The sequence below is a fragment of the Pteropus vampyrus genome, unplaced genomic scaffold (genome assembly GCF_000151845.1).
Source record: "Pteropus vampyrus isolate Shadow unplaced genomic scaffold, Pvam_2.0 Scaffold85, whole genome shotgun sequence".
NCBI lineage: Eukaryota > Metazoa > Chordata > Mammalia > Chiroptera > Pteropodidae > Pteropus > Pteropus vampyrus.
The window spans coordinates 6,630,999-6,641,515 of record NW_011888866.1 but is presented as its reverse complement, the minus strand read 5'-3'; the positions used below and the strand labels follow the sequence as shown (position 1 = coordinate 6,641,515).

The 10,517-nt window shown below is 43.4% G+C and overlaps 1 protein-coding gene across 2 annotated transcripts in view; it reads left to right on the top strand.

The window, feature by feature from the left end:
* Positions 1 to 10,517, top strand: part of CGNL1 (cingulin like 1) — a 157,327-nt gene that overhangs the window by 81,104 nt on the left and 65,706 nt on the right. The gene's annotated exons all lie outside the window — the stretch shown is intronic.

Here is a 10,517-nt window from a genome sequence, read left to right as displayed (position 1 = left end):
TTGATTGTGTGGGGCTTCCTCGTGCAGCAGAATGAGCTGTGCCTCTTCTGCAGAGCAGGTCCCATTTGCTCATTAGGTGAGCTACTTTCATTCCCTTCCCACAGAGAAATGGATCTTCATAGTCCGCTACAAAGGGGATTCGATCTGTAACATCTTATTTTATAACATGTTTTTTCTTTGTTACATCCATTTATACTTTTTCCAGTTTTAAAAAGTATCTCTTTCTCCTTGGGTTTGTGGCTGTGGCTGGAATCCGCATGCAGAACCGGACAGTCGATGGGGATGTTCATGACTATCGCCTGGGAATAGAGTGATGACCATCCATAGCTGTTGCTTGTCTTTTTCTTCCCTACCCTTTTCTTTCTCCAACTCTTGTGCAAAAGAGAAGTGCAGACTCTATTGTTTTCAAATTTCTCAGAGAGGAGGCTTAGCTCAAATTCCAGCTCCTCCAGGAGCTTCCTTGGCTCCTTCGAGGACCTTACAGTTTCCAGGGACCTGGTATTATTGAAAATTTTGTTCTCGGTTTTCTCTTCCCTGTCAGGCTAAGGACCATCATAGTTTTTCCACTAGGCTTCTCTAGTGTGCGTGGCACTTCACGGGTGTTCCATAAATATTCCTGGATTAGAGGAATTCCGTATGTATTCATGGATTGAGTCCTGAAAATTCCGTATATATTCATGGATTGAGTCCCAAAAATTCCAAGGACAGGCATTAGACTGTTTTGGGCCTCATTTATGAATTAAAATTGTTTCTCATGAAAATGAACAAATCTTGTCTGTTGGGAGCAATATCATAATGTTAATGTTGATCCTGGAAAGACTACTTTTGCGTCTAAAAGCTGCTGGTATTTGGGCGATGATAAAAGAACCGCTTGATTTTGTTTTGGGTGGTATCCTTTCTGGACCATTGGGCACTTTCAGAGTGTCCAACATGTAGCACTTAAGCAATAAGTATCTCTTCAGTGAATGAATGACAGAGAAGAGAAGAGGAGAGAGGATGAAGATGTATGAGATACAGCATTTACAAATTTACTTCTGAACAAGTGCCAAGTGCAAGGCATCGTGCCAAGTTATATGAGGGTTGTGACGATAAATCAGATAAATCTACTTTCCAGAAGATCCAAGGGGAGATCAGTAATACTCAAGCTGATCACAGAGTAGGAAAGAACAAAGGCCCCAAGTAAGGTGGGAAAAAAGTCTATAGGAGATGGCAAACAGGAAGGGATTCATGGAGGGGGCATGTGTAGGTTGAGCTGTGAAACAGTGAGTGGTATTTGGACAGGTGAGCACGGAGGCCGAGGACGTTTTGGGTATGGGCAATGAGCAACGCTTTGTAGGTGGGAAAGTGAGATGTGTGTTTGGGCTGGAGCCTTGTGGAACCATAGACATTACGGTCGTTACAGATTAAAAGAGACATTTAAGAGATAGGGACCCAGATCCAAATCATGTACCATCTTTGGGTCCCAATTCATACCAACTGTAAATAAATATTTGAGATCACTGGGAACATTTAAACATTGTCTCTATATTTAATGATATTAAGAAATAATGAAAAAAATTTTAGGGGTGATAGTATTGTTTAAAGAGTCTTTATCTTTTAAAGAAACTTACTAAGGGATTTATGGGCGAAATGATAGGCTATCTGGAATTTGCTTTAAAATAATGCACTTGGCGGGGAAAGTGAGTGGGGGTATGGACGAAACAAGATTAGCCATGTGCTGAATGTTAAAGTGTTAAAACTGGGTGCTGAATAAGTAAGAATTAGTTATACCATACTTTCTACTTTTCCTAATGTTTGAATTTTTTTAATAATAAAAAGTTTTTTTTTTTTTTTTAACCCATGAAGATTTAAGATAGAAAATATGAGGTGGAGTGAGATTGTGAAGACGGTTTAAATACCATACTACTGTGTCAGATGAGAGGTTTGTAACTGGTGAGGGAGCACTTGATGTTTTTCTATTAGGGACCTAATAGGGACATGACTTTGCAGTGGTGTGACCTGGAGGTAGGAGAAGTTAGAAGTTTGAAGAATGGTTAGAAATAAGGCATGGGATCAGGCAGGATCTGGGGAGAGGCAGGACTGGCTTGAGAAACCCCACAGGGGCACAGTGACTGGGGTGAGGGAGAAAGGAGAGACAAGTTGAGTCCAGGGTGCCCCAAGGTGTTGCACCTGGGTGCCTGGAAGGAGGCCTTGCTGGGAATGGGAATTTCCAGTGGGGCCTCTGGGGGAAGGTGGCTAGTGAGAGGCAGGGTGGCCCTGTCATAGGGAGGGTGGGAGCGAGTCCACGACGGTGGGGAGACACTCCTGGGGGACTTTGATGGGACAAAGAGAAGAAAACAGGGGCTTAGAATTATAGGAAAAAAGAGTAGGACACAGATGTAGAGACCTGAAGAGAAGCAGACAAGTCCAGAAACAGGAAAGCAAGGGGAAGAGCATTCATTATATTTGGCTTAATTAATTATATATTTGAGAAATTTCTAAAAGCAGCCTGTTTGTGCATTATACATTTACATACTGAGTCTCTGTACTTTTATCCTGTTCCGCTTCTCACAGTGTAAATTCAAACATTATACCCGTGTCGTATAGTCTATAACTCTTATAGGAATTTTATTCAAATTAAATAATGTTGAAACTTTTTTTCCCTCCAAAACTGTTCAAATTATGGCTGTATGTTTGTGTTTCACCAAACAATTTGGAAATGTCATTCAATCTTATAAAGATGAATATGTGCTTGGGTGTTCCTTTCTCATATCACTTCTAGAATTTTCCTTCCCTCTTTCCTGCCAGTCTGTGAATGTTTTTTTTTTTTTTTTTCAAAGCATTAGGTCAACAGAGGGTCAGGTGATAAAACCAGTGCTAATCTCAGGATCAATGGAATTACCTCCCTTAAGACAGGGCAATTCAGTGGAAAATCTCATTTTTGTCTTTTCTAAGAGAGCCAGGTTAGCGAGGGAAACTAAAAAAAATTCTTATTTCCTCGGGCTTTTAACTTCAGATAATCAACTTACTCTGAATGGCGACAGTTGCAAGGGGGAGAAGCAGCAGGGTTTGAAGTCAGGTGCCCAGGTAAAGGAAAATATCTCTACTTTGCAGACACACTTGGGCCCAGAATGGCACATCACTATTCATCGGCAAAAGTAAAATGGGAAAGATTCAAGGTTAAAAAAGGTCTCCTTCCTTTTATTTTTTTTCTCTCTAGTTTTTTGTCCCCAGAAATGACTCTCTTAATGATTACAGCTTTTAATAACTGCATCGCTTTTCTGCATTTCGTATTGATTTAAAAGTAGCTAAATAAGAGGCCTGTGTGATGTCCTAGGATGTTTCTTTTGAACCCTCCATCCAAGCCCTAGATAAGCCTGCTCCCTGCTGTGACTCTGATTCCAGGGTCCTGGGTCCTGATATCAGCCTGTTAGGGGGTCTGAGTGAAACTAAACAGGACATCTCTGTACTTCACTTTTGGTGATTTAACTGAGCTGCCTTGGCCACTTGCTGTGAGTTGTAGAAGACAGAATAAGAGTCTCAGACATGCCCATTTATTTTTCATCAAACGTTTGACTGTGGTCTCCAGCTTCGAGGATCTTTTACAGTCTTGTGGGAAGAAAGACATGCAAACCAAATTATGATAAAGTTACAGGTGCTGTGGTTGAGGCATGCGCAGTGTAGGAGCTCAGGAAAAGGCTTAGACGGCGAAATTCAGGAGAGAAATAGCACATCAGTTCTGCAGCTTGACACCCTAAGTGGCTTTTTCGTCCCAAATACGTGAGAATTAGAAATGACAAAGATACTTCCTTTTCTCAGGACCTCTCCAGAAATCATACACATTATCATACCTTTCTACCCAATTCCTTTTGGTAAACTCAGAGTTAACAAGTCGAATTGCTAGAAAGTTTAAATGGTCTAAAAGCAAGACAAAAAAAGAATGTTGATATGGGTGATGAGTTAAAATAGATTCCATTTATTTAAAAAATCAATTAGATTTCAGTTATAGTTAAGATTTCCGGAGGGTAGGATCTCATAAAAGGAAATATGTACGAGGCTGGCCTCTACCTTTCCTGGTTAGGATGACAGCATTGAAGGAGCTGTCCTTTCGGGTCTGCTGCCATGGCTTTAGGTGAGTAAACTTAGCTCTTGCTGTTTTGTGGAGAGCATCGCAGTGAAGGAGGGAGAACTGATGGTGAATTCCTATGAGGAAGATTCCTCCCACAGGGATAGGCAGGACATTTGACAGGTTTTAATGATGATACCTTGAAGCCTCAGGGGTGCAGTTAAGCAGGAGGGCATTTTCCTGAAGCGCCAGTGTGAGAGGTGGTGGAAACAGGGCTCTCAGATGATTCAGAAAATCACAGCATATTCACATGCAGTGTGAAGAGAAAGTGTTGAAACTTAACTGGGTAGAGAAGGAAGTTATAAACTTTGCCCTGGCCTTAAGAAGGGCAACAGAACGGCCTGGTCTCAAGCTCATGCTGTCTGTGCCTCGCTGGACACAGGCTCCAAGGCCACTGGGAAGAGGGAAGAGAGTGAGTGCCCACTTTCCCCCTGTAATGGGGAATGACAAGCGGATGAGGCTTCAGTAACTCAGGAGATCTGACGTTAAATAGTTTCTGTCTCAATTGTTGGGAATGAATTCTTGATACAGAGTTTTGGAATCTCTATTAAGAACTAGTTCACTTATAGTCATTAATTAATTAAGCAAATATCTATTGAGCATCTCACTTTTGCCAGGCACTGTGCTGGGTTGTGGAAATAAATGGACAAAAGAGGGGAGAGAGACATTATTCAGTTAATCATATGTATAAATGTGTCATTCAGCTGTGATAAACCCTTTGAAATAGGAGGGTTGGGAAACTTCCTTGAGGAAAACGAGGGTGGAATTCTGAAGGATGAATAGGAATTACTAGGTTTAAAGAAAACCTCACAGGGAGCTTGTCAATTCAACATGTTACGTGGAGGCCAGTGAGGCTGAGCTGTGAAGGACGATGGTAAGTCTAGTGTGAGATGAAACAGAGAGGAAAGTAGGGAGCAGCTCATGCAGGCCTGTGTGCATCCTAAGGTTTTTGTTCTTTTTTCTAAGAGTGATAGATGTCATGAAAGACTTTTCAACTGTGTGTGTGTGTGTGTGTGTGTGTGTGTGTGTGTGTGTGTGTGTGTGTGTGTGTGTGTGTGTGTGTGTGTGACTTGAGCAGATTCCTTCTCTGGGAAAGAGTCTGTTCTGATCTTTACGAGTAAGGCGGAATGCCCTGGGCTGGTTTGTTCATGCTGCCACTTACGATGGAGGCACGAGCTCTTGAGGTCTCTTCAGTAATGCAGTTCCATTTTTAAAGGGGTTCTGAATTGCCTCCTCTCTGAAGGGCAGAAAGGGAAGAGAGCAGGGTCATGGAAGGCCCCATTTTGTTTGCGAGGGTTTGCTCTTTGCTAGATGCCAGTTGCCTGAATTTGTAAACTGTATCTGTGAGCCAGTGGATGAGGGTGGAGAGGGATCCTGGATGAGGGGAAAAGTTTGGTATGTTGGTGGTGAGGTCTGTAGGAGGAAAGGTTTCATTTGTTTCTTGTCTAATAAGGCTGTTATAATATCTTAGTGCTGGAAATACCTTTAAACATTTATAGAAGTAGAGAGAATAACTGAGTGGGGGTGCTTGCGTATCTCCCCAAATGGAATGAATGTTCTGAGATCTCTGAACCATCTGTGGACACCATCCAGAGTCCGAAAGTGTGGGCTAGGCAGGAGTGGCAGCCACTAAGGGCCAGTAATCAGATGCATTTCCAGGTATGGAAATACTCAACCCACGGAACTGGGCAGTATAATGAGAGAGGCTATTTTAAACAGCTAAGGATGATTACAGCCTCTATAATATTGCAAATCGTTGAATTCTTAACATCTGAAATGAAAAACGCTATAATTTTTATCAGAAATCCTACTCAATCTGTGTTGTGTTTTCTCTGATCCTCTATTTTCTCTCTGACCCTCTAATCTCTGCCTGATGAATATTTTTTCTAAAGAAGGCTTGCCAAGATCATTAAGTAGATTCCTACCTGGTGGAAAATTTTGGCAGTATTATTTGATCACTTTAAGCAGAAAATGGAACATGTCGTAAGCTCTAACCCCATTAGATGAGAAGCAGAAGTATCTACGGTGTCAAAGCACGATCAGGATGGATAAGGCCCTTATGGGAGCCAGCCTCTGAGATGACCCATGCTTCCTGGTACTCTTCTCCTTTGTAGTTCCTTCCTGTGAAGAGTAGGCCTGTAACTATAGGAAATGGTGGAGGGCGACTTCCAAGCCTAGGTCATAAAAGACATTGTAGCTTCCCCCTTGCTTCCCTACACAGAAATGTGTGCCCTGTCCCCCCATGCTTGCTACACTGGGCCTTTGCTTTGCAGTCCCCTCCAATCTGGAATTCTGTGTGGTACAGCAGACCAGAGTAGAGGCTTGTCATCAGAAATTGTTTCTACTGCTTCTTGGCAGGAAGATCCCTTTTGGATCTCCCAATTCTCTCTCCTCCTTTCAATCATGGCAACCCCTTCACATATTCTTTGGCAGATAATCTGTGTCGCTGGTTCTCAGCTGGGGGTGATTCTGTCCACTCGCCCTGGGAGACATTTGGCAATGTCTGGAGACATTTTAGATTGTCACAACTGGAGGAGAGGGGTGGCATCTAGTAGGTGGAGGCCAAGGATGCTGATAAACATCCTACAATGCACAGGACAATCCTTCCCCCATTGACCTCCCAAATGTTGCTCTTTGAAACTGGGATCTGTATATACAAGTTTGTGTATATATTTGTGTGTGTGTGTGTGTGTGTGTGTGTGTGTGTGTGTGTGTGTGAATATATATATTCTTTTCGTTTTACACAAATGCCTGCTGTGTGACCTAAAACATAGTTGGTTAGCATAGACCGAATAACTGAATACTTTTGACAAGCCACTCTGCGATCCCAGAATCCTCTTTTCTCCTTAGTAAAATAATGCCAACAGTGCCTGCCTCCCAGGGTGGTACACATTCTAGCTTCAGTCTGTCTTTCTGGCTTGCTCTCCTGTGTCTTCCTGGACTTCTCCCTATGTCCCCTGGGTGGTCCCTCTGCCTTCTTTCCTCTGTCTCTTTGCTCATATTAGATGTCTAGCTCTAATGTCCTTCACCATCCCCTGTGCCTTGGTCTCTGCCAGTTAAAATCCTGCCTGTGCTTCAGGGCCGAGCTCAGATGCCTTCTTCTTCGAGTGGTCCAGCAGCTGTTATCCTTTCTCCCTGAGATCCCCAGAGCCATTTGCCCCTCCTGTAGCAGTTATTGTGTTTTGCTTTGCATCTAGCAGTTGTTTATTCACTCATCACATGGAGCATTGTGTGAAGTTTGGGATGCAGGGATGGACAAGTTGGTTTCTGCTGTCCCACTGCCTAGTCCCAGGACAAGAACGTCGATGCTGCTGGTTTGGCTTGCTGAGTGATGCCATCCAGGCTTAGAGAGGCTTTTATATAGCACATCAAGCAGAAGTACGAACAGGGATGACTTTACTCCATGTAGGCTATTCAGGAAAAATTCCTAAGTGAGAATGAGGCCCGGATTGAGTCTTGGGAGCTGCAAGAGTTAACAAGGTGATCTAGGGGTGGGAAAGGACATTCCAGACAGAGGGAACATCATAACCCAGAGCATGAGACATTTTGGATTGTTCTCTTCTGAGACATCAGTAGCCCTTTTCCTGTTCATTTTTGTACGCTTCATAGTCTTACCCTATAGTTAATAGATTTGTTTGTGTGGTCATGTACTTATTCATTTGACGGATATCTTTGAGTGCTTTCTATATTTGAGGTACTGACCTGATGATATGTGGATTTAGGCACATTGCTGGTGGCTGATGGATAATGTGATAAAAACCATTAGAGTAGTAGGTAGCTCTGCAGTGATCAGATGTGGTTTAGTGAGTGTTGAGCTGCAGATCAAGTCGTGTTCGTAATGACCATATGTTAGGATTCTGGAAATGCGTGTAGGAATAAGTCAGAGGCAGATATAGTGGAAAACTCCTCCTGCCCTAGTGACCACTAGGGAATGAAACTCGTTTGAGCCGGCATTATTAGGTCAGTTTCATGAAAGAGAAAATAAAGGGCAAAGTGTTTGTTCCACAGGCTGATTGCAGCGGTTTTTACAGTAATGAATAAAGTAATGTTTTGTCAGCGATGAATAGGAGTTCGGTGGGGTTGGGTCTAAGAGAGAGGTTTATTCCTTTTCTAGGAAATTCCAAAGTCATGGATCGGCCTTATCCTTGGGGACTTACAGACAAAGGAGAGAATATGGCCAAGCGCACATATTTCTTCTTCTAACACTCCTGTCTTTTTCTTTCTTTTTGCTTTATTTTTTAAATTTCTGCACATGTTCTCAAGTGTGTGGTCCAGAGAGAGGAAATACTGGCTGTGTCTGGATTTAGGAAACTCTGAGTCCACTTATAGTTAGAAAAAAGGTCTGGATGTGCTTCAAAGACTTTTTGGAATAAGACTGGGGAGGTGGCATTAGAGATGAATCTGAAAGTATTTGGGCAGATGCGGCATAGGAGGATGTGACAACTTTGTCTTTTCCATTTCTAAATTGTCCAAGAGCCTGAAGATGTCTGTCCTGTACCAGGCAAAGTGTTGGCTAGATGACAGCACAGGAAAGACTTAGATGCCTGCAAATTTAGTTGGAAAACACTGAGTAATTCATGGCTTTAGAGCAAGAGCCAAGGCATTAATAAGCTCTGGAAAATAGGCAGTGGCCTTGTTCTGTAGAGTCCATGTGGAGAAGTCTTTTGAGCCAGTTGAGTTTCTACATATGACCCTGAACTTGAGTTCAGCACAGGCGAAACCCACAGGGTCCTTTCTGCTTGGTCATGCATTTTCCATCCGTGTCTCTAAACCTGTGACCTTGTGTGAGAAGATTCTCACTGCTTCTTTGATATTTGGTTTCTGAGACGTCAGGATGCCAGGCACCCACCCTGCCTGCTGGGCTTCCTTCTACCCATCCTGTTGTGAACCGTTTCCCTTGCAGCCCCAACTCATTGCCATTTCCTGCGTTTGCCTTAGCGACCTTTCAAGGCAGAAGCAGACGCCTGTGCTGTGTACCGTGAACTTGCTGCTGAACTAGGGAGAAAACGTGGCTGGCAGGCGGTGAACTCTGGACGATTCGGGCCCAGTAGAGAACTGGGGTTAATAATTTACTATACCTCTGTGCAGTCACCAATGTTGACCTTGACAAAACTCTGGTAGAAATTAGTCAAGCTTCTCCTGGCATTTAACTAATAGGAAAATATGACTCAGAAATAACTTCTTATTGAGAGGTTAATTCTGTCTCCGAATTTATAGTTGACATTCTTATACATCCGGTGCTGTTTGCATCCAGCAGTGGAGAACTGTTTGCTCACCGTATTCATAGTTTTCATGAGACAGCGATGTCACACAGGTCAGGGGTGCTGACTTTATGGGCAGCTGCTCGTCGTGGTCAGAGAACAAAAGCCACATTGATGGAGAAGCCCTGTAGGAGAGGCAGTAGAACGGCATTTGGATTTGGTGGGTATGACAGGTGAAGAGACTCCCCTCACCCCACTCTATTTTAAATCCATAGCCCTTTTTCTTGAGCACGTCTGAATCTTTTACCTCTGGTGCTAAGAGAAGGTTAAGCTGATTAAAATTCAGCAGTACAGTCAACGGCCCTGCTGCTTCTAGAAGGCGCTTTAATGAGAGGGGCCCTCTCACTATAAAATTTGCTCTTTCCCTTCCCTGAAATGAAACCAGCGTCAGAGCAATGAAGAAAGAAAGATGAAAAGTTCTGGTTACCTGTTGGATGAGCCTGGACTGCTAATGAAGGTGGTCCAAAGGTAGATGCTTACTTATTAGGGGGTGTCTTAGTTGATGATGTATTAGGAGCTCTTGCTCTCTGACATAGCAATGCAGTTATGTCCCTGTCAAGAGCTGCTGTAGAAGTCTAGCTACCCCCTCTAACCAAGTTAGATATGGTTAGAATGGTTCTAGCATATAGGTTTTGGGTTTCTGGTCAGTGCTTTTTCTAGTACACTGGCTGTCACTTTAACTCAGGCAAGAAATACATGCTCTGTAAATATACATGTGCTTTTTGGAAAGGCACCTGGCTCAAGATGGGAGTGTGTGGAGGACGGGACTGTAACACAGAGCAAGCCAGAAAAAAGGAGAAGTGGAAGAGGAAGGACAGGAGCTCAAAGGGAGAGGACTGGAGACTGGGACCAGTGCTCAGGCACAGAGAAAATCAGCATTTTAAACAGGCAAGGGGGACAATAGCAGCTGGAGGTGTGGTAGGCATGGTGAGGTAGGACGAGGAAAGACGTGAAGGGGAAGATGAGGGTGAGAGGTGGTGTGGATAGGAAGTGAGGGAAACTGGAGCATCAGAAGGCAGAGGAGTCAGAAGTTTGAGCCAAAGATCTAGAGGGTAAAGGGAGAAAAGATGGCCGTAAGAGGTATAAGAGGGAGACAGCAGAGATGGAGGATAAGCCGTGAGCTCTGTGTTATGCCAGGTGAGGTATCTGCT